At 44.3% G+C, this 27,380-nt stretch overlaps 1 long non-coding RNA gene across 2 annotated transcripts; it reads right to left on the bottom strand.

Annotated features, from left to right (window-relative positions):
* Positions 1–9,299: 9,299 nt before the first annotated feature.
* On the bottom strand, positions 9,300–12,569 carry LOC127006196 (uncharacterized). Of its 2 annotated transcripts, none has more exons than XR_007759187.1 (4): positions 12,402–12,569; positions 11,051–11,294; positions 9,778–9,939; positions 9,300–9,435 (listed from the first exon to the last, which is right to left on the bottom strand). It is a non-coding gene; the product is annotated as an uncharacterized LOC127006196 (long non-coding RNA). The 2 variants fall into 2 exon arrangements; XR_007759188.1 differs by having other exon boundaries at positions 9,778–9,892.
* Between the last annotated feature and the right edge of the window lie 14,811 nt (positions 12,570–27,380).

Here is a 27,380-nt window from a genome sequence, read left to right as displayed (position 1 = left end):
GTACTCCATCCTGCCCCGGCAAAGGTTCTAATTCCACCTCTCCACCTGGTCCTCTGTCTGGTGTTAGTGTGCTCCATCCTTCCCCGGCAATGGTTCTAATTCCATCTCTCCACCTGGTCCACTGTCTGGTGTTAGTGTACTCAATCCTGCCCCGACAAAGGTTCTAATTCCATCTCTCCACCTGGTCCTCTGTCTGGTGTTAGTGTTCTCCATCCTTCCCCGGCAAAGGTTCTAATTCCACCTCTCCACCTGGTCCTCTGTCTGGTGTTAGTGTTCTCCATCCTTCCCCGGCAAAGGTTCTAATTCCATCTCTCCATCTGTTCCTCTGTCTGGTGTTAGTGTACTCCATCCTGCCCCGACAAAGGTTCTAATTCCACCTCTCCACCTGGTCCTCTGTCTGGTGTTAGTGTTCTCCATCCTTCCCCGGCAATGGTTCTAATTCCATCTCTCCACCTGGTCCTCTGTCTGGTGTTAGTGTGCTCCATCCTGCCCCGACAAAGGTTCTAATTCCATCTTTCCACCTGTTCCTCTGTCTGGTGTTAGTGTACTCCATCCTGCCCCGACAAAGGTTCTAATTCCATCTCCACCTGGTCCTCTGTCTGGTGTTAGTGTGCTCCATCCTGCCCCGGCATTGGTTCTAATTCCACCTCTCCACCTGGTCCTCTGTCTGGTGTTAGTGTACTCCATCCTGCTCCGGCATTGGTTCTAATTCCACCTCTCCACCTGGTCCTCTGTCTGTCTGGTGTTAGTGTTCTCCATCCTGCCCCGGCAAAGGTTCTAATTCCACCTCTCCACCTGGTCCTCTGTCTGGTGTTAGTGTACTCCATCCTTCCCCGGCAAAGGTTCTAATTCCACCTCTCCACCTGGTCCTCTGTCTGGTGTTAGTGTACTTTAACCTTCCCCGGCAAAGGTTCTAATTCCACCTCCCCACTCTGTCTCCACTATCATAAGTTCGTTGTCTTCATGTTCTCCTTCAGGCCACTCTCAGCCTCTCTGTGAAGGTCCTTGAGTATCCTCCGCAAGTTATCCTCAGACCCGCTCAGGAAGGCCGCGGCGTCTGCGAGGTTGAGGTTGTTAGGCTGCTCACCGGCTGTTTGGAGTCGCTTGTTATTCACACTCTTAATTTCTTAGAGATATCTACGCGTACTCCGCCACCTCTTCCTCTTCCTATTCCTCATCCTTATACTTTTGCTCCACCTCATCCCTCAACTTCTCTTTCTACTCCTGCTCCTGTTCATCCCTCATATCCTCCTCATTATCCCCCTGCTCATCTTTATCCCTCTTCCTCCTCTTTATCCCTCCTCCTCCTCCTCCTCCTCCTCCTCGGCCTTCAAGCGACTCAAACTCTTCACATTGGAAAAGAGACGATTGCGGGAAGACCTGATACAAGTCTTCAAGTAAGTCAACAAGTCCAGCAATGTCGATCACTCCAAACCCGAGAGCAAGAAACAACGGTAAACAATCCAAGCGAAGCGATGCAGTACTGGAGCTTCTTCTCGAAAAAAGTCGTCCGCCACTGGAACAGCCTTCCTGCAGGAGTTGGTAGTGAAGAAACGATCAACTCCTCTAAGAATCGCATTGATCGTCACTTTGCTGCGTCGGGAGTGAACTGAACGAATCCACGAAAACGTACAAAAGTTCTTTAATCTTTTCCGCAGGTCACACAAAGCAGGCAGCCTCGTAATGAGCAAAGAGGCTTTCTGCTGCCTGCTCGTCCATGTTTCCATATTTTCTGCTGCTTCTCTTCATCTCTCATTCATCACTCTGGATCATTTGGGTGAGCGTGTGAGTGGGCGCGAGAGGTATAATGTTGATCTCCAAGGCGCGTATCCCATCGGCCGCTTGAGTTCGGTGAAATTGGCGGAGGCTCATTATACCCTGCTCCTCTTCATCCCTCACCTCCTCCGCCTCCTACTACTACTGCTTCCCCTATATCCTCCTCCTCCTCTTCCTCTTCACCTTTCTCCTCCTCCTCATTCCCGGCTCCTCTTTATACTTCACCTCCTCCTCCTTCCTTCTGCTCCTGCTTATCCTTATTCTCCTCCTCCTCCTCCTCCTCCTCCTCCACGTACACCAGAAGGAGGAAACATTATACGCAGGGAAAGGAGGATAAAGAAGGAGGAGCCGGAGGAAAGAAAGAGGAGAGGGCGAGAAGAGATTTTGATAGCATTAGCAAGTCATATTGAAAGCGAGGAGAAATAAGAGAAGGGAGAGGAGGAGGAGGAGGAGGAGGAGGGGGAGGAGGAGGAGGAGGGTAGATGACACGTGGCAAGCTATCAAGTGTGGCCAGGTGGCTAATGAAGAGGCTGCCAGGTGGTACACACACACACACACACACACACACACACACACACACACACACACGCACGTATATGATAAGTTCAGTTGCATAATCTTTCTCTCTCTCTCTCTCTCTCTCTCTCTCTCTCTCTCTCTCTCTCTCTCTCTCTCTCTCTCTCTCTCTCTCTCTCTCTCTCTCTCTCTCTCTCGACGCGTGACACAGGAGCCAACAGGTAATTAATATCTGACCACACCTGAGAGAGAGAGAGAGAGAGAGAGACAGACAGACAGACAGACAGACACAGACAACAACACACACACACACACACACACACACACACACACACACACACACACAATAGGCCTCCCTTCTCTAAGCCTAAAGGGATGAATAGAAAGAAAAGGAGGAGGAGGAGGAGGAGGGAGGGGAAGGGCTTAATAGATAGATAGATAGATAATTAGATAGATAAGGTAAATAGATGAAGAATGAGATTATAATTTGGGTGTCTTCCTCTCCTCCTCCTCCTCCTCCTCCTCCTCCTCAGTGTTATTATTCATATTTTTTTTAGCGTTCATTTCTTTCTTTTTTTCTTTTTTTTCCTCTTCTTTTTCTTATTCGTCTTCATCTTCTTTTTGCTCTTCTTCTTCTTCTTCTTCTATTATTTTTTCTCTTCTTTTTCTTCTATTGTCTGCACCTTTCTCTTCTTTCTTCTTTTTCTTCTTTTTTCTCTTCTTTTTCTTTTTCATTTTTCTCTTCTTTTTTTTTTTTTCTTCTTTTTCTTCTTCTTCTTCTTTTTCTTTCGTCTGCACTCTTTTCTTCTTCTTTTTCTTCTTTTTCTTTCGTCTGTACCTTTTTCTTCATCTTTTTCTTCTTTTTCTTTCGTCTGTACCTTTTTCTTCATCTTCTTTTTCTTCTTTTTCTTCTTCTTTTTCTAACGTCTGTACCTTTTTTCTTTATTTTCTTTTTCGTTTCCTTTTCTTTTTCTTCTCCTTTCATTTTCATTCTTCTGCTTCTTCTCCTCCTTCACTTCTTCTTCTTCTTCTTCTTCTTCTTCTTCTTCTTCTTCTTCTTCTTCATCTCTTTCCTTTTCACTCTTGTCTTCTCCTTCACTTCTTCTTCTTTTTCTTCTTCTTCTTCTTCTTCTTTTTCGTCTTCTTCTTCTTCTTCACTCTTGTCTTCTCCTTCACTTCTTCCTCTTCTTCTTCTTCTTCTTCCTCATCTCTTTCCTTTTCACTCTTGTCTTCTTCACTTCTTCTTCTTCTTCTTCTCTTTCCTCTTCACTCTTGTCTTCTCCTTCACTTCTTCTTCTTCTTCTTCTTCTTCTTCTTCTTCTTCTTTGTCTTCTCCTTCTTTCCCATTTTTTTTTTCGTCCCCTAAGCTCACAAATCCGTATCCTTCCTATTCATCTCCCCTCCTCCTCCTCCTCCTCCTCCTCCTCCTTATCCTCCTGCTGTTACTCGTCTCCTCCTATTTCACCTCCTTTTCCACACACCTGGCCACGTGTCCTCCTCCTCCTCCTCCTCCTCCATCTCCTCCTCCTCCTTGTTACACAGAGGCAAGATAGAGCCTTTTGTGGGCACCGTGAGAGAACACCTGCCTCTCTCTCTCTCTCTCTCTCTCTCTCTCTCTCTCTCTCTCTCTCTCTCTCTCTCAAAAGACGTGTTCGGGGGACGGATAATCTGTACTTAGGTCCTTCAAAGAGAGAGAGAGAGAGAGAGAGTTGTATAAGTGTTTTTTTGTAATAATGTTGTAGTTCTAATTGTTGTTGTTGTTTGTTTGTAGTTGTAGTAATAGTAGTAGTAGTAGTAGTAGTAGTAGTAGTAGTAGTAGTAGTAGTAGTAGTAGTTGTAGTTGTTGTTGTTGTTGAAGTAGTTTAGTTTCCCCTTTCCCGTTTTCTTTTAGCCATGACGTCACCCCTCTCTCTCTCTCTCTCTCTCTCTCTCTCTCTCTCTCTCTCTCTCTCTCTCTCTCTCTCTCATCCCAATATCTTCCTCCAAGCTTTTTATTTCCTCCACTTTCTTCCTTATCTTCCTCCTCCACCTCCTCCTTATCTTCCTCCCCCTCCTCTTCCTCCTCCCTCCTCCTCACTATCGGAATTTCCTATGTAACCTTCCTCCTCCTCCCCCTCTTCCTCCCCCTCCCTCTCCTCTTCCTCCTCCTCCCCCTCCTTACCGGAAATAATCCCCCCCCTCTTCCTCCTCCTCCTCTTCTTCCTCCTCCCCTCCTCCTCCTCCTCCTCCATGTGACTCATAGATATTGTTACGTCATTATGCGTGTGTGTGTGTGTGTGTGTGTGTGTTTAGGAGGGATAAGAGGAAATGCGTCTCTCTCTCTCTCTCTCTCTCTCTCTCTCTCTCTCTCTCTCTCTCTCTCTCTCTCAGGTGTTTTAGTAATCTAAGGTACAAAGAGAGAGAAGAGAGAGAGAGAGAGAGAGAGAGAGAGAGAGAGAGACCATATCTACACCTTGTTGTCTCAGGTGCTCTCTCTCTCTCTCTCTCTCTCTCTCTCTCTCTCTCTCTCTCTCTCTCAAGCACTGACCATTCCGGACAAAGAGAAGGAAAAGAAAACACTTGAATAAACAGTGTATTGAGAGAGAGAGAGAGAGAGAGAGAGAGAGAATTATCAAGCACTGGTTCGCCTCTCTCTAATTCTCTTTATCTTCTTTCCTCCTTTTATTCCTCCTCTCATTGTCCCTTTTGCTGGTGCTTTCATGGTTTTTTTTTCCTTTATCTCTACTTGTGTGATTCTCTCTCTCTCTCTCTCTCTCTCTCTCTCTCTCTCTCTCTCTCTCTCTCTCTCTCTCTCTCTCTCTCTCTGTGTTTTTGTATTATTTTTTGAGATTTTTTCTGTGAGAGAGAGAGAGAGAGAGAGAGAGAGAGAGCAGTTAACGATATTTACTATTGTCGTATTATCTCCCTATCTTCCTTTATTCCCTTTGATCTTGCTTTTTATAATAATAATAATAATAATAATAATAATAATAATAATAATAACTCGTTGTCTTTTGTTTCAGATTCGTTGGTTCGAAGCGAAGACTGGTACGGTTTGAGGCAGTGTTTCAGAAGAGGAGGAGGAGGAGGAGGAAGAGGAGGAGGAAGAGGCAGAAGTAGGATAACCGTAGTGGTGGCGAACGTACAGCTGGTGGAGGTGGAAGAGGACGAGGAAGAGGAGGTGGAGGTGGAAGCAGTCGAGGAAGAGGAAGAAGAGTCACGAGTTAAGTTTGTACTGTGGTTTCTATCCAGGAGGAGGAAGAGGAGGAGGTGGAAGAAGGAGAGGAAGAGGAAGAGGAGGTGGAGGTGGAGACAGTCGAGGAAGTGGAGGAAGGAGAGGAAGAGGAGGGAGTGATGGTAGATATGGGTAGATGTGAGGAAGGAAGGAAGGATAAGGAGTGGTAAAATTGTGTTATGAAGGAAAGAAGAAGGGAGGGAGGGAATGAAGGAAAGAATGAATGAAGGAAGGAAGGAAGGAGGGAAGGAAAAAAATCATTAGGAGTGATAAAGTGTGGAGGTGGAGGGAAGGAGGGAAGGAAGGGAGGAAAGAGGGAAGGAGGAGCGTGATAAAATCGTATGTTATGAAGGTGGAGGGAAGGAAGGAGGGAAGGAAAGACGGATGGAAGTAAGGAAGGAAGGAGGGAAGGAAGGAAAGACGGATGGAAGGAATGAAGGAAGGAGGGAAGTAAGGAAGTAAGGAGGGAAGGAAAGACGGATGGAAGGAGGGAAGTAAGGAAGGAAGGAGGGAAGGAAAGACGGATAGAAGGAAGGAAGGAAAGACGGATGGAAGGAAGAAACAGGGTCCTAAAATTGTGTTATTAATTCAATATCTCCACGCATTGCTAAGGAGGAGGAAGAGGAGGGAGGGAGGAGTGATGATGGTTGTGGATAGGAGGGAACACCACCACCAACAACAACAACAACATCCGGAGTGGCGGCGACGGCGGCGTGGCCCAAAGCGATGATATGTGCAAACCCAGGGGGGCCGAGGGAGGCGGAGACCCCGTGGGGAGGGAAGATATATATTCACTTGTCTTTTAGCGGCCTTGAGGGGGGCGAGGGGGAGGGGGCGAGGCCGTCACGTAGGGGGAGCGTGAACATTTATTTTGGATATTAACTTCGGCGAGCCGCGGGACGCTTGGGCCGTGCCGCCGCCCAGGGAGTGCAGGTGTTTGTGTTGCTGGGACCAGATTCTCAAACGTTTCGCCATTCACACTAAGTTTATATATATACCAAGTCAAGTCACTCTGCTTCAAAACAGGAGCGCAGGAGGCGGTTTTGGGGCGGAGCAGCGGGATGACGTCACTTGGAGCCAAGAAAAAAATACCCGCCAGTTCAGGGGTGACTAAAGTTGGGGCCGTATTTGCACTCTGGATGTGCATTCTCGCCTCCTTTCACAGCGCTTTCAGGCAAGCCACTGACGAAAAAAAATGTCTTTTTATTGTGCTATTGCGTGACTGTAATCCCAATGCCTACAAACGGCGGTGTGGGGTGTGAGGGAGGGCATGATGAAGTGATTGATTTAAATTAGTCCGCCATTCTTCGTTTTCTCTAACTCCCTGTTTCTACATTCTCTAGTTTGGCTCCAAGCAGTGTCACGCATAAACCACGCCTCGGCCGTGTCTCCTCCCACAAACCTGCGTATGACTTGACTTGGTGTATATAGACTTAGGCTCACACCCTCACATTTGATAGAGCTTTCGTAGGGCTGTGGGGCATTTCCAGAGGTAGTTTAATGACCCTGGTAGTAGTCTGACCCTTCTTCTGTACCCTGGAGCGTAAAAAGAGGGAAGAGAGGAACAACACCAGAATGAAGTTTGGTAAGATGATGATGATAAAGAGAATATAGAAAGTTTTTTATTATTATTACAGGTTGCTGGGACCAGATTCTCAAACGTTTCTCCGCTCACACCCTCACATTTGACAGGGCTGTGGGGCATTTCCAGAGGTAGTTTAATGACCCTGGTAGTAGTCTGACCCTTCTTCTGTACCCTGGAGCGTAAAAAGAGGAACGACACCAGAATGAAGAAGTTTGGTAAGATGATGATGATAGTGATGATAAAGAGAATATAGAAAGTTTATTATTATTATTACAGGTGTTTGGGTTGCTGGGACCAGATTCTCAAACGTTTCCCCGCTCACATTTGACAGGGCTTTCGTAGGGCTGTGGGGTATTTCCAGAGGTAGTTTAATGACCCTGGTAGTAGTCTGACCCTTCTTCTGTACCCTCACCTAAAAAAAACCCTCATTAGAACCCGACTGATCTCCTTTTTGGCCTTTGGAAATAGTTGATGTAAGAGATAGTAGCGTCTGAGAATGCCCACCCTTGTTACGTGAATAGACTCAGGTCGATTTCCTTAGACGCTTCCGCCTCTCACACCAACTATTTCCAAGGGCCAAAAAGGAGATTAGTCGGGTTCTAACGAGGATTTGTGTAGGCGCGGATACGTTTAAAGATCATGGATGCTTTTTGTTCCCCGTTCAAGAGCAGAAGTCATGTAAACTCTCACGACCATCCCAAGAACTTCTACTACGAGAGAATTTTCAAACAGGTGAACTGAGGCGCTGATACGTTTACAGGTATGGGCGGTGCAGGATCTGGAAGGTCACCACAACACTATAGATCGCGCGGTGGGAAAGCAGATAGTGGCGCCTTGGTAACACTGATCTTTACCGTCCCTCCATTTCTGTCATCATCTATATTGTCTCGTCCTCTTTCTCACTTTAATTTTCTGTTTCAGGTGTTTGTTGGCCGCGGAACAGGCGTCTGAAGGGGCCATTACACTAATTTGATCGGTTCTTCAGACGCTGGAGTGACCTGCGGAGGGACTGAAGCATCCTTGAACGTTCGCGTGGTTGTGTCGATTCGCCACTGACGCAGCGAAGTAACCATCAAGGGGCTATTACACTGGGCATATCTTCAGTCAAACCACGATTTCCGCTAGCGTGGTTCTCATTTGTTTCTTGTTATTGCTGATGCAGAGTTACACCGTCGTCCTTCGTCAGAATACCACGGAAATATGAGAACCACGCCAGCGGATAGTGTGGTTTGACTGAAGATCCACGGAAAATTTGCCCTTTAACAGGGTCCGCACTCCTCCCTGTCACTCCTCCCTGTTTTTAAGGTTTTCTCAGCGTCGCGGGATTCTGGGACAGCTTAGTATACTTCCCGGGATGCAGGGTTTTCCCCCAGATATATATGCCGCGCAGGTCACCATTGTTATACATCCCGGGATCCAGGGTTTTCCCCCAAATATATATATGCCGCTTTCTTACAGCAAAGGAGTCAGCACAGGCCCGCTACTCGCTCCTGTAAAGAATCCGAAGAGGTGGCCGAAAGAGCAGCCAATTACGCGCTTTTCAGGGATTTTCACATCACCTGTGCAGACGAGTATGTGTCTGTTCCATGAGCGAGCTTGAGAAATGTTTACTCGCATCCTCAGCACCCGTGAGCCCACAGATAAGGAATGATGCATAATTATAGTCACGTGTTTAGTTCCCGAGACAACACTGCCGGGCTATACCGAGTGGAAGTGCATGAAATAAATATAAGCTTTGCGAAACAATTTATTACATTTATCCAAACTAATTGTAAACTACAACATGCCAATATACAACGTGCAAAGTTCTTGAGACAGCAAGGTTGAGACACTTCCTATTGATAAACATTTACCAAACTAATTGTAAACTACAACATGCCAATATACAACGTGCAAAGTTCTTGAGACAGCAAGGTTGAGACACTTCCTATTGATAAAAGTGCTTTTGGTAGGATATTTTCTACAATAAGGCAGCTCAGGGTTGTAAAGTTGGGCCGAGGCAGCTCAGGGGAACTCGAGCTGCCTCGGCCATATATTCCCATTATACGCAGCTCTGCCATATATTCCCATTATACACCAAATATATCTGCTATAACCGACAAGTCTCACATTTACGATACCTCACAGACCGTCCGTAGATCGAGTCCTGACATTCGACTGAAAAATTATAAAAAAAAACTAAAAATATTCAACAACTGAGTGGCGGAGTGTTTCACTTAGACAAGAGCTGCTCAAGAACCAACGACTTTATCAATCCCTGAGGCTGACGGGGGAGTGTCTCAACAGGTGCTGGTGATACTGGCCACAGGATGGTTGAGTCAGCTGGCGGGAGTACCGGAACGAACTGGAACAAAAAGACACATACTTTTGATACGGTCCAGAAAGTATAATCGGCAAAAACTATCAATACAAACTGGAAATGCATTTTGAATTAACCAGGACGGGTCAAGATCTAGAAAACCTTACACTGAACATACTAAAACAACCGAATGGAACACGTAAACAACCAAAATAGGTTTTCATATAAAATAGAACAGACTGGAATGAGTAAACGATCAGAATGAGCTTTGAATGTATTGGACGGGTCAAACTAAAAATGTGCTGGGAATAAAGTGAAGAATACTTTAAAATGGGAAGGCAAAAAAGGGTTGAGGCACTAAGAATTTTATAAGTTACAAATACTGACCCAATAACTGCAGTTGTCACTACAAGAACTGCCTGCTCCAGTCCACTGTACCGAAATCTTCCCTTCATCTCTACCTCCACTCCGACGCTTTAACCATCTTTACGAAGGGAGACACCTGGAGTAGAGATTTATAACCAAGAATTACCTCACTACCACTGATCCCTGAAAATTAAATCAACATATGGGAATTAAGAAAACCCATAAGCGTTGAAACTATACAGCAAAGAACAACCCCACCATCAGATTGCTAACTTAACGAGTTCTCAACGAAGCATATAAATTAGACTCGAAACAGTTCCTTATTATAAAATCACCGAATAAACTTTAAAAAACTAACCTTAACTAAAAACTAACCTTAACTAAATCAGAGAATTCACTAAACCACACCTAGGAAATCTAACTAGCATTTAAGGAAAAGATTTATTCAGAAAACCTGGCCTTCGTAGCAGTAGAATAAACTCCTAGTCTAGCAAGTAGGATTATCTTTTCTAAATATTAACCATCCTATTCCTTCACACGTGTAATGATTATACTTTCTCTTCGTAGCTATAAAGTATACCTAGCCTAGTTGTGGAAATAACTAGCCTAACAATTAATGGCCATTCGATTCCTTCAAAAGTGTAATTAAGATACTTTCTCTTCGTAGCTATAAAATGTATCTAGCCTAGTAGTGGAAATAACTAGCCTAACAATTAATGGCCATTCGATTCCTTCAAAAGTGTAATTATGATACTTTCTCTTCTAGCTATAAAATATACCTAGCCTAGTCGTGGAAATAACTAGCCTAACAATTAATGGCCATTCGATTCCTTCAAAAGTGTAATTATGATACTTTCTCTTCTAGCTATAAAATATACCTAGCCTAGTCGTGGAAATAACTAGCCTAACAATTAATGGCCATTCGATTCCTTCAAAAGTGTAATTATGATACTTTCTCTTCGTAGCTATAAATTATACCTAGCCTAGTAGTGGAAATAACTAACTTAACCATTAATTGTCTTTCGATTCCTTCACACGTAATCACGGAACATTCTTAGATATAAAGTACGCCTATATATAGCCTATAAGAGAAAAGATTAAACACCTGGCCTGCAAACAAATCTAGAAACAGCTTGGCATGTAGGATATTGAGGAAAACCAAGGCTTCACTATAAATTAATAACGACCTCTAGTCCTTAAATATCCCGAAATGAGCGAATTAACACCTAGCCTGCCTCTAAGGTCAATTACGAAAAGACTAACCAGATAAATGAAAACAAGTAGTGGATCTTACGGCACTGCGAGGTGGGCTGATGGGCTGGACTGAGGAGAGGGCCGAGGCGTGGGCTAGGGGCGAGGCTGCTGGTCTGGTAAAAGCGGGGGTTAGTGGGTGAAGCTGTGAGCGGGTAAAAGAGTGGGCTGGTTGTGTGGGCGTAGCAATGGGCTGTGGGTGGATCAGGTGGACTTGTGGACGGGGAGGATGGTGGACTGGTGGTAGTGGGCGGGGCAGTTTGCTGGAAAACACCTCCGCTTGCACTCTGAAATAAAACGCAGCAATTCTAAATATACGCCACATTAATCTTAAAATAACAAAGCAATTCTAAATATACGCCACATTAATTTTAAAATAACAAAGCAATTCTAAATATACGCCACATTAATTTTAAAATAACAAAGCAATTCTAAATATACGCCACATTAATCTTAAAATAACAAAGCAATTCTAAATATACATACATTAATCTTAAAATAACAAAGCAATTCTAAATATACATACATTAATTTTAAAATAAAAAAGCAAATTATAAATATACGCCACATTAATCTTAAAATAACAATTATAAATATACGCCACATTAATCTTAAAATAACAAAGCAATTATAAATATACGCCACAATAATCTTAAAATAACAAAGCAATTATAAATATACGCCACAATAATCTTAAAATAACAAAGCAATTATAAATATACGCCACATTAATCTTAAAATAACAAAGCAATTCTAAATATACGCCACATTAATTTTAAAATAACAAAGCAATTCTAAATATACGCCACATTAATCTTAAAATAACAAAGCAATTCTAAATATACGCCACATTAATTTTAAAATAACAAAGCAATTATAAATATACGCCACATTAATCTTAAAATAACAAATTCTAAATATACGCCACATTAATTTTAAAATAACAAAGCAATTATAAATATACGCCACATTAATCTTAAAATAACAAATTCTAAATATACGCCACATTAATCTTAAAATAACTAAGCAATTCTAAATATACGCCACATTAATCTTAAAATAACTAAGCAATTATAAATATACGCCACATTAATCTTAAAATAACAAAGCAATTATAAATATACGCCACATTAATCTTAAAATAACTAAGCAATTATAAATATACGCCACATTAATCTTAAAATAACAAAGCAATTATAAATATACGCCACAATCTTAATATACCTAAAAGCAGCAATTATAAGTATACGCCACAATCTTAACATAACCGAGGCCTTACTGTACTTCTTGAAATACCAGATAAGTTAACAATACAAGACTGATTAATATTGATACGAAAGCAAGGTAATATTAATCTGGTGTATGGATGAGTAGACAGGTGTGGAGCCAATCACCTGTGCAGAGGGCCGACAGGTGTTTACTAGACTGACGAGGACTAGTTTACAGGCCAGTCAGATGTGCGGGGGCCAGAGACGATCAGATGTGTAGGACTGGATTTGAGGTATACAAGTACGTCCTACCACGGTGACTCCTCCAGGTAAAATGCTTCGTTCACCTGGTCTGACCCCTCCACCTTACCTTCGCTACGCTCCCTCCCTCCTACTACCCCTCAGCCTCCTCCTGTTCTCATTCTTTCACTCTTTCACTCCTCATTCCCTTGTTAACTCGTTATTATACTTCTCCCCCTCCTCCTCCTCCCTCTTTCCCTCCTCGTGAATTCGTGAACACCTTTAATTCGTGTTAACCTGTCCGCTGCGATTGGCACGGATTTCGCCCTCACTTGTAGCCTGGTAACAGATGTCTTTCTCTGCCTTTGTGGTGGATAATTGAGTGTTTGCCATGTGGTATTGGTATGCCGGATTTCCCCTCCCAAGCTGCAGGATTTCACATTTATCTTCATTGAATTTTAACAGCCACTTTTCACTGCACTCTTGAATCTTGGTGGTGTCTTTATATAGGAAATCCGCAGTCATTGGGTTAATAATTGGTTATCATTATACTTCTCACCTTTATTTCAGCATCTCCTCCTCCTCCTCCTCCTCCTTCCCGCCTTCCTTCCTGCCTACCACTCTTCCCTCAGCCCCATCAACGAGATCAAACTTATTCGCCAAGTTCCACAAGCTTAAAATATTGTAGTAGGATTTGAGTTTCAGAGTACCTACTGGCTAAACTCAAAGTACTGTTAACGAATAAAAGGTATCATTGTGTTATTCAAGTACGCTGTGGTTCACGGTAGACTATCAGGGGCGCTGCTGCACTAGACAGGGAAACACCAGACAGAGGGGGGAGGGGCAGGGGTAAGGAGATATGGGTGTTTATATTGTGTAACCAAATTAGCGAGTTCATTGTGGGTCCTTTCCTCCCCTCTGCTCTGCCACCGTCCCAACACCTATCTCTTCCTCTCATATCGTCACCTTCGTAAACAAACCGTCTAAGTCATTATTTTCTACTTCTCAGGAAATCAGAAAAGAACTGTCATCATCTCATTTGGCTTAAGATTTAGGCAGAAATGAAAAGGCCAATTCTGGAACACTCAAACCCTGAATGACGAAGGCAACTCTACAAAAATGGGCGTCACATGTATAAAAATTGATGTAGACAAAAACCTGGAAATCACTAAAAAATGACATGCGATTATTTTATGAGGGTGACGATATGTTAGCTATAGGTGTTGGGACTGTGGCAGAGCAGAGGGGAGAAAATGACCCGCGGAGGCCAACGCCAAAACGGATTCGACAATTTGGTTACACAATATAAACACCCGTATGTCTTTACCCCTCCCCCACCCCCCTCTGCATGTCTGGTGTTTCCCTGTCTAGTGAAGTAGCGCCCCTGATAGTCTACCGTGAACCACAGCGTACTTGAATAAAACAATGATAGCTTTTATTCGTTAACAGTACTTTGAGTTTACCCAGGATAGGTACTCAGAAACTCAAATCCTACTACAATATTTTAAGCTTGTGGAACTTGGGGAATAGTTTTGATCTCGTTGATGGGGCTAAGGGAAGAGTGGTAGGCAGGAAGGAAGACGGGAAGGAGGAGGAGGAGGAGGAGGGGCTGAAATAAAGGTGAGAAGTATAATGATAACCAATTATTAACCCAATGAGTGCGGATTTCCTATATAAAGACACCACCAAGATTCAGGAGTGGAGCAAAAAGTGGCTGTTAAAATTCAATGAAGATAAATGTGAAGTCATGCAGCTTGGGAGGGGAAATCCGGCATACCAATACCACATGGGAAACACTCAATTATCCACCACAGAGGCAGAGAAAGACCTTGGAGCAACTGTTACCAGGCTACAAGTGAAGGCGAAATCCGTGCCAATCGCAGCGGACAGGCTAACACGAATTAAAGGTGTTCACGAATTCACGAGGAGGGAAAGAGGGAGGAGGAGGAGGGGGAGAAGTATAATAACGAGTTAACAAGGGAATGAGGAGTGAAAGAGTGAAAGAATGAGAACAGGAGGAGGCGGAGGGGTAGTAGGAGGAGGGAGGGTAGCGGAGGTAAGGTGGAGGGGTCAGACCAGGTGAAGGAAACACTTTACCTGGAGGAGTCACCGTGGTAGGACGTACTTGTATACCTCAAATCCAGCCCGACACTTCTGATCGTATCTGGCCCTAGGACATCTGACTGGCCTGTAAGTTGGTCCTCGTCAATCTAGTTATCACCTGTCGGCCCTTTGCACAGGTGACTAGCTCCACACCTGTCTACTCATACATACACCTGATTAATAACCTTGTATTCGTATCCATATTCATCAGTCTTGTATTATTTGTCTGGTATTTCAAGAAGTGCAGGAAGGCTTCGGTTATTTTAAGGTTAATGTGGCGTATATTTATAATTGCTTTTTTATTTCAGACTGTAAGCGGAGGTGTTTTCCAGCAAACTGCCCCGCCCATTACCAGCAGTCCACCATCCTCCCCAAGTCCACCTGACCCACCCACAGCCCACACAAACACCAGCCCACTTTTACCCACTGACCTCCGCTTTTACTAGACCGGCAGCCTCGCCCCCTAGCCCACACCTCGCCCCCTCGCCCCCTAGCCCACACCTCGCCCCTAGCCCCATCAGCCCACCTCGCAGTACGGTAAGACCTACTACTTGTTTTCATTTATCTGGTTAGTCTTTTCGTAATTGACGTTAGAGGCAGGCTAGGTGTTAATTCGCTCATTTCGGGATTTTTAAGGACTAGAGGTCGTTATTAATTTATAGTGAAGCCTTGGTTTTCCTCAATATCCTACATGACAAGCTGGTTTTATATTTTTTTGCAGGCCAGGTGTTAATTTTTTCTCTTGTAGGCTATATAGGTTATTTATATCTAAGAATGTTCCGTGATTACATGTGAAGGAATCGAATGGCAATTAATGTTCAGGCTAGTTATTTCCACTGACTAGGCTAGGTATATATACTTTACAGCTACGAATAGTGCTTCCTAATTACACTTGTGAAGGAATAGGATGGTTAATATTTGGAGAAGTTAATTGTACTTGCTAGGCTAGGTATAGTTTATTATACTGCGACGAAGGGCAACTAACTAGGAATAGGTTAGTTTTTTTTCTAGTTTATTCGGTGATTTTGTGATAAAAGTAACTGTTGCGAGTCTTCCACTTTAATGCTTCGTTGAGCACTCGTTAAGTTAGCAATCTGATGGTGGGTTTGTTCTTTATAGTATCAAAGCTCTCATTGATCACTCGTTAAGTTAGCAATCTGATGGTGGGTTTGTTCTTTAGTTTCAAAGCTTAGGGGTTGTCTTAATTCCCATACGTACTTGATTAATTTTCAGGGATCAGTGGTAGTGAGGTAGTTCTTGGTTGCCTTTCGTAAATCGCTACTCAAGGTGTCTCCCTTCGTCTAGATAGTTAGAGCGTTGAGGTGGAGGTAGAGAAGGAAAGATTTCTGAACGGACTGGAGCAGCCACTTGTATGTAAGATAAGTGTAGTGACTCCAGCACTTGTTAGGGTCAGTGTTTGTGACTTTAAAATTCGGTTAATGTTTGTAACTTTAAAATTCTTCGTGCTTCAACATTTCTCTTTCCCATTTTATAGCATTCTTCACTTCATTCCCAGCGCATTTTTAGTTTGACCCGTCCAATACATTCAAAGCTCATTCTGATCGTTTACTCATTCCAGTCTGTTCAATTTTATATAAACCTATTTTGATTAAGTGTTCCATTCGGTTGAGTTTTAGTATGTTCAATGTAAGGTTTTCTAGATCTTGACCCGTCCTGGTGAATTCAAAATGCATTTCCAGTTTGTATTGATAGTTTTTGCCGGTTGTACTTTCTGGTCCCTATTAAAACTGTTTTTCTGTTCCAGTTCGTTCCGGTGCCTGCCAGCTGACTCCCTCATCCTGTCTCCAGTACCACCAGCACCTGTTGACAGACACTCCCCCGTCAGACTCAGGGATTGATAAAGTCGTTTGTTCTTGAGCAGCTCTTGTCTAAGTGAAACACTCCGCCACTCAGTTGTTGAATGTTTTTTAGTTTTTTTTTTTAATTTTGTTTCAGTCGAATGTCAGGACTTAATCTACGGACGGTCTGCGAGGTATCGTAAACGTGAGACGCGTGTCTGTTGTAGCTCGGATATATTTAGTGTATAATGGGGAATATTTTTTTCCACAATCGGGGAAGGTTGGGCCGAGGCAGCTCGGGTTCCCCTGAGCTGCCTCGGCCCAAATTTACAACCCTGAGCTGCCTTACTGTAGAAAATATCCTGCCAAAAGCACTTTCATCAATAGGAAGCCGCCTCTGCGTTCAAGGACTACATCTTCAGAAGGCTGACTGAATGGAAAGTCAAGCATAACGATCTTTAAGAGAAATTCGTAGCCCTTCAGGAATTTGTTTTAAGTAATGTGGCAATGACTCCACCATCGATGGTGGAGAGGCCCTCCACTGAGACTGTGCCCTCTCCAGACGAATCAGATCTAGATCGACTTGCACGTTGGGCCAATCAATGGCAAATGAAATTTAACGTTGAGAAATGTAAAGTGTTGCACATCGGAAAAAATAACAATCTCGTTCGGTACGTAATGAATGGCCAACAACTTTCTGCAGTAAGTAAAGAAAAGGACCTTGGAATCACTATATCAAGCGATTTAAAGCCCGGTCAGCATTGTTCAGAGGTAGTTAAAACTGCAAACAAATTGGTTGGCTTCATCGGACGAGTCTTCAATAATAAATGGGAAAAAGTAATATTAAAACTGTATAATTCATTGGTTCGACCCCGTCTAGAGTACTGTGTACAGTTTTGGTCTCCCTACTACAGAAAAGACCTAGAGAAGTTGGAACGGGTTCAACGAAGAGTAACAAAGATGATTCCAAGGTTGAGAAATTTATCATACGAACAAAGGCTTAAAGTAAATTTATTCAGTCTATCAAAACGAAGAATGCGAGGCGATCTAATAAAAGTGTTTAAAATATTTAAAGGATTCAGTGATATTAATGTGGAAGATTACTTCACAATTGATCGATCAAATAGAACAAAAAGAAATCACAATTTGAAGATAAGTGGTAAAAGATTCTCGTCGCACGAAGCTAAACACTTCTTCTTCAATCGCGTTTTTAATGTTTGGAATTCTCTACCCTGTGATGTCGTTGATAGTACAACAGTTACGGCCTTCAAGAATAGATTAGACAAATATTTTGAATCCAACCAGCAACTAAGATATTACTCATTGTCGTAATAACGTAAAGTTCTTTCGAATACTGGTGTTTTTGTCCGCTTTTATCGCCCGGTTAGTGGTAGCAGTAATGATAGTTCTTTCCTCTTTCCTACATAAATTCCATGTAGTTTTTCCATGCTGCATGGTTCTTTTTCCTTTCCTGCCAGCTTTGGCTGGAGGGATGGGGGGGTGGGGAGGAGCCTTCGCCTTTGCTGTCCATCTTCCACCTTTGATTAGATAGTTAGTGTAGCTTGTCACAAACAGCCTCGTAAGGACCAGCAGGTCTGCTGTTTGTTCTTCCTTTGTGTTCCTTTGTTCCTTGCTGTCTCAAGAACTTGGCACATTGTATATACAATGAAAGTTTGGATATAGTCATGTATATACAATGAAAGTTTGGATATAGTCATGTTGTGGCTTAGTGAGTTTGGGTACAATGTAATAAATCCTTTTGGAAAGCTTATGTTTATTTCATTTACATTTAGGACAAGCGTAATTATTAATTCGCAGTGATGAAATTGAAAGAACGATAAGCTTATTTTTTCGTAGACATTGAGGTTTGAAAGCAGAATTTCTAAGTGAAGGATTTCTGGTACAGAAAAACTGTCAAATTACCAGATGACTTAAAACTATCCCTGAAAATGTCCAAAACAACTACGAGGCAAGAGATGTTGACGAATACGACTCCAGCTCTAGGCCAATTAAAACCAAGGATTCTTCAGACTTCTGCCAATGACATGCACGGCATTTCACCTGATGAATTTTCGAGATTCTTGGTTGTAATCTTGCTTCCTTCTTTTCTCTCCTTCCCTTGGTTAGACGAGGGGCTGACGCAACAGACAAGTGACACCAACACTTTCAAAACAGGAGTAATTAAGCCTTGGAACACCTGACAGGGCGGAAAGGTAGACGGGTGCATGATGAGCCGTAGTTCTCAATTTCTTGCTCTTCATTTTTTCATTCCTCCGAACACCTGAGTGGTTGGATAAGTGTCTGGTCTTATTAGAACACAAAAGAATCTAGTCCTTTCAGTATTCGTGATCTGGAAGCAGCGAACCGAACACCTGAGTGGTTGGATAAGTGTCTGGTCTTATTAGAACACAAAAGAATCTAGTCCTTTCAGTATTCGTGATCTGGAAGCAGGTTCGCTGAAGAACTATAAACTAGGACTGGATCGTGTTAATGGCGATGTGTGCGGCGCATCGCGGGGTGGCTGGGGACGGACGGCCTGCAGCGCCGTTGAACTCGAGGTCAGTAATCGTCTGAGTGCGGAGGAATACGTTAGAACAATGGATGATGCCATCTGGGGCAGCATCCTTCACACCAGCGGGTCAACACCTCGGCGAGGGCTGCTTCACTAGATAGGGAAACACCAGGGGGAGGAGTATCATCTGGGGCAGCATCCTTCACACCAGCGGGTCAACAACTCGGCGAGGGCTACTTCACTAGACAGGGAAACACCAGGGGGAGGAGTATCATCTGGGGCAGCATCCTTCACACCAGCGGGTCAACAACTCGGCGAGGGCTACTTCACTAGACAGGGAAACACCAGCCAGGGGGAGGAGTAAAGACATATGGGTGTTTATATTGTGTAACTAAATTTGCAAGTCCGGCGTGACGTTGTCTCCCGCGGGCCCTTTCCCCCCCTCTCCTCTGCCACACAGTTCCAACACCTATTTTTTCCTCATATGTTACCTATAGCTACCATATGAGAGGAAGGGATAGGTGTTGGGACTGTGTGGCAGAGCAGAACTGGGGGTCGTGCCCGGAACCATTGTGCTGTTCGACATGGTATGCAGCTAAGTCTACATACACCAAGTCAAGTCATACGCAAGAGGCGACACAGGCGTGGTTTATGCGTGACACTGCTTGGAGCCAAACTAGAGAATGTAGAAACAGGGATTTAGAGGAAAGGCGGACTTATTTATATCAATCACTTCATCATGCCCTCCCATACACCCTACATCGCCGTTTGTAGGCATTGGAATTAGTCACGATATAGCACAATAACATATTTTCTCGTCAGTGGCTTGCCTGAACGCGCTGTGAAAGAAGGCGAGAATGCACATACGGCTCCAACTTAAGTCGCCCCTGGACTGGCGGGTATATATTTTTTTTAGCTTCAAGTGACGTCATCCCGCTGCTCCGCCCCAAACCGCCTTCTGCGCGTACCGGTCGCAGTTTTGAAGCAGAGTGACTTAACTTGGTATATATAGACTTAGGGAAAGACTGCGAGGATACAGCACTATACACTGCCTTGCCTGATTGCTGCCAGCTAGGGAGGCGTGAACGGGTTACACCAAACACTGATATCCTGGCATTCAATTATTCTCTATTAAAGTATTAAAACCACTTTACTGTTACTCGGACTAGTATTTTTTTTGTTTTTGTTTTGACTAAAAGTGAAAGTTTCGTTTAGTCGGCGCAACATCTGTGGTCATATGCCGGAGAGAGACAGAAGGGGAAGGAATTATAGAAGGGAACAGACCCCAGGAGACGGGACACAACCCCCGATTAATACCTGGTACCCATTCACTGCTGGGTGGACAGGGGTGTAGGGTATCGGAAGAGCCGCCCAAATTTTTCCACTTCCACACGAATTAAAGGTGTTTACGTATTCACGAGTTGTCTTGCGTAAGGTTCGTGAGTGAAGGCCTATACATTAAATCAAGCCGCAGTAAAGGGGACACTGAAGTAAAAGAATACTAACGAATGTAAGAACTAAGAACACTGAAATATGACAGACTATGACGCCAGGAGAGGAGCAAGAGGAGGGTATCCGGACACCTCTCCTCCCGAAATTGATCTATCGTTTTGGCCATTCTACTCTATTTAGGCGCAGTAAGTAGCGGGGTTTTTTTTTTTCATTATTGTTTTCTTTTTTTTTTATGCCCTTGCACTGTCTATTATGCTGTAATAATATAAAGAAAAATAAAGCAGGGATTAGAAGAGGCACCTTGTATGAAGCCTCCTCTTATGAACTAGTAAACACCGCCCTTCCTAGTTGTTGATAAATACTTGTTATTGCCCTCCACCTTAACATCTTCCTCCAGCACCTCCTTCTTCCTTCCTCACTTCATTATTCTCTTAATCTCTGAGCCTCATAGAAAGCTGGATAGATACAATGATGAACAGATAGCTAGATAGTATGATTACCACACCCTCCCTCTGTTCTCCTATTCCACCCAACTTATTTTCTCTTTATATATACGTATATTTGATTACTCTCTCTCTCTCTCTCTCTCTCTCTCTCTCTCTCTCATGGAATTTGTGTTATTTGTCGTGACTATTGAGAGAGAGAGAGAGAGGATTTCCAGAAGTCCAATTACGTGATTCAGATTCTCTCTCTCTCTTCCAGGGATGGACGTGTTTGAGTGTATTCGTATTGGAGTAATTATTTATTGATAGAAATCAAAGTATTCCCATTCCTATTCGAATACAAGGGAAAAGTATTCGTATTCTGCGAATGATTTGACGAATACCTCAAACTTTATCATTAGAAATACCAGCCGTTGTTCCTTACAAGTTGTAAAGTAAGCGTGATATATCCCGGTGTTGAATACTGGCACCAGTCATACGTCACTGGTCATGAGCTCATTGTACTGTTGCGTAACTTTAGAACGCTGATATACCCGTTACGTCAAGAAGGCATTTTTGAATGAAGAGTATTCCTGAATGTATTCGTCAATACTTTAAATAAGTATTCATATTTGTATTCGAATAAAACCATTTCAAAATATTAGAATTTGTATTCGTATTCGTTGGAATCTGAAGTGTTCTTATTCCAAAACACGACTCTTGAATTCACTCCATCCCTGCTCCATTCATGACACATACACACACGAGAGAGAGAGAGAGAGAGAGAGAGAGAGAGAGAGAGAGAGAGAGAGAGAGACGTAAATCCTATACAAGAGGAACACTTAAAGAAAACAATTATAAATACCTCTTCTCCTCCTCCTCCTCCATTCTATCTATTTGACAGGGAGAGAAAGGAAGAAAAGAAAGGGAGGAAGAGGAAGGAATGAGGGAAGGAATGAAGGAATTTCCCTCCCATTCCTTCATTCCACAGGAGACGGAGGTAAGGAAGAGGAGGAGGAGAAGGAGGAGGAGGAAGAAGAAAAAGAAGACATACAAAATCCTTCTTCCTTCTTAATGTTGGTGGTGACATATTACTCTCTCCTCCTCCTCTTCCTCTCTCTCTCTCTCTCTCTCTGTCAACCCCATTATTTTCTTTCCCATAATAAAAAAAGAAGAGGAGGAAGAATAAGAAGAAGAAGAAGAAGAAGAAGGAGGAGGAGGAGGAGGAGGATAACTGCGTAGGAATATGAAACGAGAGAGAGAGAGAGAGAGAGAGAGAGAGAGAGAGAGAGAGAGAGAGAGAGAGAGAGAGACACACACACACACACAGTACACACGCTTACGCCCACGTGCATCTGAGAGAGAGAGAGAGAGAGAGAGAGAGAGAGAGAGAGAGAGAGAGAGAGAGAGAGAGAGAGAGAGAGAGAGAGAGTAATAGAGAGAGAAGAGAGAGAGAGAGAGAGAGAGAGAGAGACAGAGAGAGAGAGAGAGAGAGAGAGAGAGAGAGATTTTCTGTTCCCTTTTCTCCTTATCTCTTCCTCTCTTCACCCTCTCTCTATTACGCATACCTCTTATCTCTCTCTCTCTCTCTCTCTCTCTTATTGCTTACTTTCCCATAATATATAAAAAAGGCGAAGAGGAGAAGTGCGTAGGAATATGAAACGAGAGAGAGAGAGAGAGAGAGAGAGAGAGAGAGAGAGAGAGAGAGAGAGAGAGAGAGAGATACCCACAGACACACACACACCACACGCTTACACACGCTTACGGTCACGTGCATTTGAGAGAGAGAGAGAGAGAGAGAGAGAGAGAGAGAGAGAGAGAGAGAGATAGAGAGAGAGGGTGAAGAGGAGGAAGAGATAAGGAAAAAGGGGAACAGAAAATTCTCTCTCTCTCTCTCTCTCTCTCTCTCTCTCTCCTTGTCGGTGTCAGTAACCTCCATAATACCGCTATGTAGGCTCTCTCTCTCTCTCTCTCTCTCTCTCTCTCTTTTTCTCTCTCTCCTTGACTTACATTATATACATTTTCTCTCTCTCTCTCTCTCTCTCTCTCTCTGTAAATCTCTCTATGTAAATCTCCGTTCCCAGTCACCCGAGAGAGAGAGAGAGAGAGAGAGAGAGAGAGAGAGAGAAACCCACCCAATCACTACCTCGCTCATTTCCCGCCCAAACCACTCCCTTGATGACGTCACGAGGGCTTTCACCAATCAGCGTCTTTCCCGCCAACTGTCCGAACACCTTGCCGCCGTCTTCCCCCTTTTTCCCCATAATTCCCAACTTTTCCCCATCTCTGCTTTACCCATTTATGACCACTATCCTTTATTTATCTATTGTGTGTAAGGAAATTGGGGTTAAGTGTCGGGAAATGGGTAAAAAGTGTGGTTATGTGAGTCGAAGTCGGGGTTGTGGGTCGTGTTCGGGGGGTTCCAAGATGGCTGGTGCACTACGCAATGTTTACAATCTAGGTTATCACAGAGTACAACGTGACTGCCCCCCCCCCCTCTCCCCTTCCTCCTTCCTCCCCACCCTTCCCCACCTCTTTGCGCACTTGATATACAGACTTCCCCAATCATTTCCCGCTATTTTCTCGTCTTCCTCTTCCCTTCCCCAACTTTCCCCAACTGTTTCCCCTTCTTCCTCTTTCCTTCCCCATTCTTCCCCAACTATTTCCCCTTCCCCAACTTTCCCCATTCTTCCCCAACTAATTCCCCTTCCCTCCCCTACCTTCCCCATTCTTCCTTAGCCTTCCCCACCCTTCCCCAACCCTCCCCACTCCATGTCTTTCTCAATTATTTCCCCTGCTTTCTCTTCCCCTCCCTATCCTTCCCCATTTTTCCCCTCCCTTCCCCACGCTCTGCACACTTTCCTATTACTTCCCCACCTATTCTTAATGGTTCCTACTCTTCCTTTTTCCTTCCCCTATCTTCCCCTCTCTTCCCCATCCTTCCCCAACCTGCTCCAACCTCAGTAGACTCATATGACTTCCTCAATTACCATACAGCTATTTCCTCCTCTTCCTTTTCCCTTCCCCAACATTCCTCACCCTTCCCATACTCTGTCCTCCCTTCCCCAACATTCCCCACCCTTCCTATACTCTTTCCTCCCTTCCTCACCCTTCCCATGCTTTTTCCTCCCTTCCCCACTCTTCCCATACTCTTCCCTCCCTTCCCCACCCTTCCCATACTCCTTCCTCCCTTCCCCACCCTTCCCTATTTTTCCCCACCCTTGATACACTCCCAGTATTTCCTCTTCTCCCTTTTCCTTTCCCCAACCTTCCCTTCCCATACTTTCATCTTTTCCTCACGACTCCCCATCCTTCCCCTTCCTTCCCCACCTTTGCCCTCATATCCCCAACCTTCCCTAACGTTTTCATTTCCTCCCCAGTCCTCCTCCGCCTTCCTCAACTCCCCAGTATCTTATCACCTCCCTTTTCCTTTCCCCATTCTTCCTCAACCCTTTTCCCCTTTCCCCATCTTTCCCTCTCTTCCTCCCCACTCTCCTTCCCCTCCATTTCCCAACATTACGCAAGTTTCTCATCTTCTTCTTCTTCTTCTTCTTCTTCTTCTTCACCACCTCCTCCTACTCCTCCTCCTCTTTCGCAATGTAGGTTAATAAGATTTAGTTAAGAATAAATTAATTGGTCTCTCTCTCTCTCTCTCTCTCTCTCTCTCTCTCTCTCTCTCAATGAAACTGTAAATAATCAAATAAAGAAGAGGAGGAGGAGGAGGAGGAAGAAGAGGAAGAGTGTGTGTGTGTGTGTGTGTGTGTGTGTGTGTCAGTATATTCAACGTGACAGTTCATGTACTCCTCCTCCTCCTCCTCCTCCTCCTCCTCCTCATGTGACGCAGTGTGACTCAAGAGGAAGAGAAGGAGGAGGAGGAGGAGGAGGAGGGAGTGGCGAAGGAAGTGGGGGAAGGATATTGACTAGGAACAGGAGGAGGAGGTGGAGGAGGAGGTGGAGGAGAATTTTAGGGAGTGGAGGAAGAAAACTATGTGGAGGGTGTGGAGGTGACGCAGTTGGAGGAGGAGGAGGAGGAGGAGAAGGAGGAGGAGGAGGAGGAGGAGGAGGAGGAATGACTAACAGTGGAATGAGGGAAGGAAATAGATTGTAAGGAAGAAGAAGAAGAAGAAGAAGAAGAAGAAGAAGAAGAAGAGGAGGAGGAGGTGAGAGAAAAAAAAGAGGAGAATGAAGGAAAGAGGACGAAAAAAAAAAGGGAAATAGAAGAAGGAAAGGAGAAAAAATACAAATGAAGGAGGAGGAGGAGGAGGAGGAGAGAAAGAGAAGACAGACAAAGAAGAGAATGGAGGAAAGAGGAAGAGATAAGAGGGAAAAAGAAGAGGGAAAAGAGGAAGAAATGGAGAAAGAATAGGAGGAAGAGGAGGAGGAGGAGGAGGAGGAGAGAAAGGTGAGAGGAAAAGAGGAGAAAAGGGAAACAGAATGGAGGAGAGAGGAGGAAATGTAAGAGGAAGAGGAGGAGGAGGAGGAACAGGAGGAAAAGGTAGAGAGAAAGGGATGAGAGAAAAAAAAGAGGAGAATGGAGGAAAGAGGAAGAGGAAGAGGAGGAAACAAAAGAGGGAAGAGGGGAGGAAGAGAAGAAAGAATAAAAAGGGAGGAAGAAAAGGAAGAGGAGGAGGAGGAGGAGGAGGGGGGGGGGAAGAGAAGTTCATTGGCCCTTCTCATAGGTAACGGTATCCTCCTCCTCCCCCTCCTCCTCCTCCTCCTATGATACATGGGGTTATGTGGGGAGGAAATGGAGGAGGAGGAGGAAGACTGAAATTACAAAAAAAAAGGAAGAGGTGAGGAAGGAGGAGGAGGAGGAGGAGGAGGAGGAGGAGGAGACGATATAGATGACTAATAAGAGGAAAAGAAAGAAGGAAGGAAGGAAGGAAGAAAACTGGAGGAGGAGGAGGAGAGGAAGAAAAGAAGGAGGAGGAGGAGGAGGAAGAAAAGAAGGAGGAGGAGGAGAAGGAGGAGAGGAAGAGAGGGAGGAGAGGAAGAAAAGAAGGAGGAGGAGGAGGAGGAGAGGGAGGAGAGGAAGAAAAGAAGGAGGAGGAGGAGGAGGAGAAGGAGGAGAGGAAGAGGAGAGAAAGAAGGAGGAGGAGGAGGAGGAGAGGAAGAAAAGGAGGAGAAGAGGGAGGAAAGGAAGAAAAGAAGGAGGAGGAGGAGAGGAAGAAGGAGGAGGAGGTGAGGGAGGAGATGAAGATAAGAAGGAGGAGGAGGAGGAGGAGAGGAAGAAGGAGGAGGAGGTGAGGGAGGAGAGGAAGAAAAGGAGGAGGAGAGGGAGGAGAGGAAGAAAAGAAGGAGGAGGAGGAGGAGGTGGAGGAATAACCTAAATACAATAGATTCTTAGAGAGAGAGAGAGAGAGAGAGAGAGAGAGAGAGAGAGAGAGAGAGAGAGAGAGAGAGAGAGAGAGACTGTAATACGCAATAAAACACACACACATGCACGCACGCACACACACACGTACACACACACACAAGTCCGGTTATCTTACACTTACATACGTGTACATGTGTGTGTGTGTGTGTGTGTGTGTGTGTGTGTGTGTGCGCACCTTGCAGGATGGAACAGGTTGAAGGGGAGGAGGAGGAGGAGGAGGAGGGATGGAGGGAGGAGGAGGAAGATTAGGAGGAGGAGGAGGAAGGAAGGAGGGAGGAGGAGGAAGATTAGGAGGAGGAGGAGGAGGAGGGAAGGAGGGAGGAGGATGAAGATTAGGAGGAGGAGGAGGAGGAGAGAGAGGTTGACTGCAGAGAGAGAGAGATTCACCTGTGTTGCCTCTCTCTCTCTCTCTCTCTCTCTCTCTCTGTTGAGGGATGGAAGGAAGGGAAGAGAAGGGAAGGAAAGGAGAGAGAAGGGAAAATAAAGGAAGGGAATGGAAGGGCTGAACGAAAAGGAAGGGAAAGGAATAGGATGAAGGGAAGAAAGGGAAGGGAGGAGAAAGGGAACAGGAAGAAGAGAGAATAGAAGAGAGGAGAGAGAAAGGTAGAGGGAAGGGAAAGAAAGGGAAGAGAAGGGAAGATAGTTGAAGGGAAAGGAAGATAAGGAAAAAAAGATAAATGAAGGGAAGGGAAGGGAAAGGAAGGGAAGAAAAAAAAGAAGGGAAAGAAAAGGAAGAGAAGGGAAGATAGTTGAAGGGAAAGGAAGATAGGGAAAAGAAGATAAATGAAGGGAAGGGAAGGGAAAGGAAGGGAAGAAAAGAAAGAAGGGAAAGAAAAGAAAGAGAAGGGAAGAGAGTTGAAGGGAAAGGAAGATAGGGAAAAGAAGATAAATGAAGGGAAGGGAAGGGAAAGGAAGGGAAGAAAAGAAAGAAGGGAAAGAAAAGGAAGAGAAGGGAAGATAGAAGAAGGGAAAGAAGAGAAGAAATGAAGGGAAGGGAAGTAAAGAAAGAAAGGGAAGGGAGGAAAGATGGGAAAATGGGAAGGGAAGAGAAGGGAAGAAAGGGAAAGGAAAAAAGAAGGAAAAGAAGGCGAGAAGGGAAAGAAAAGAAGGAAAGGAAGAGAAGAAAAAAGGAAGGGGAGGGAAGGGAAGGGAAAGGAAAGAAGAAGAAAAGGAAGAGAAGAAAAAAGGAAGGGAAGGGAAGGGAAGGGAAGGTGTGAAAATGGGAGGAGCCGAAGGAAAGGTAGCAATTAGGGAGGAAGG

The sequence above is a fragment of the Eriocheir sinensis genome, chromosome 32 (assembly GCF_024679095.1).
Source record: "Eriocheir sinensis breed Jianghai 21 chromosome 32, ASM2467909v1, whole genome shotgun sequence".
NCBI lineage: Eukaryota > Metazoa > Arthropoda > Malacostraca > Decapoda > Varunidae > Eriocheir > Eriocheir sinensis.
The sequence above is the reverse complement of the archived record's forward strand: the minus strand, read 5'-3'. Positions and strand labels throughout refer to the sequence as shown.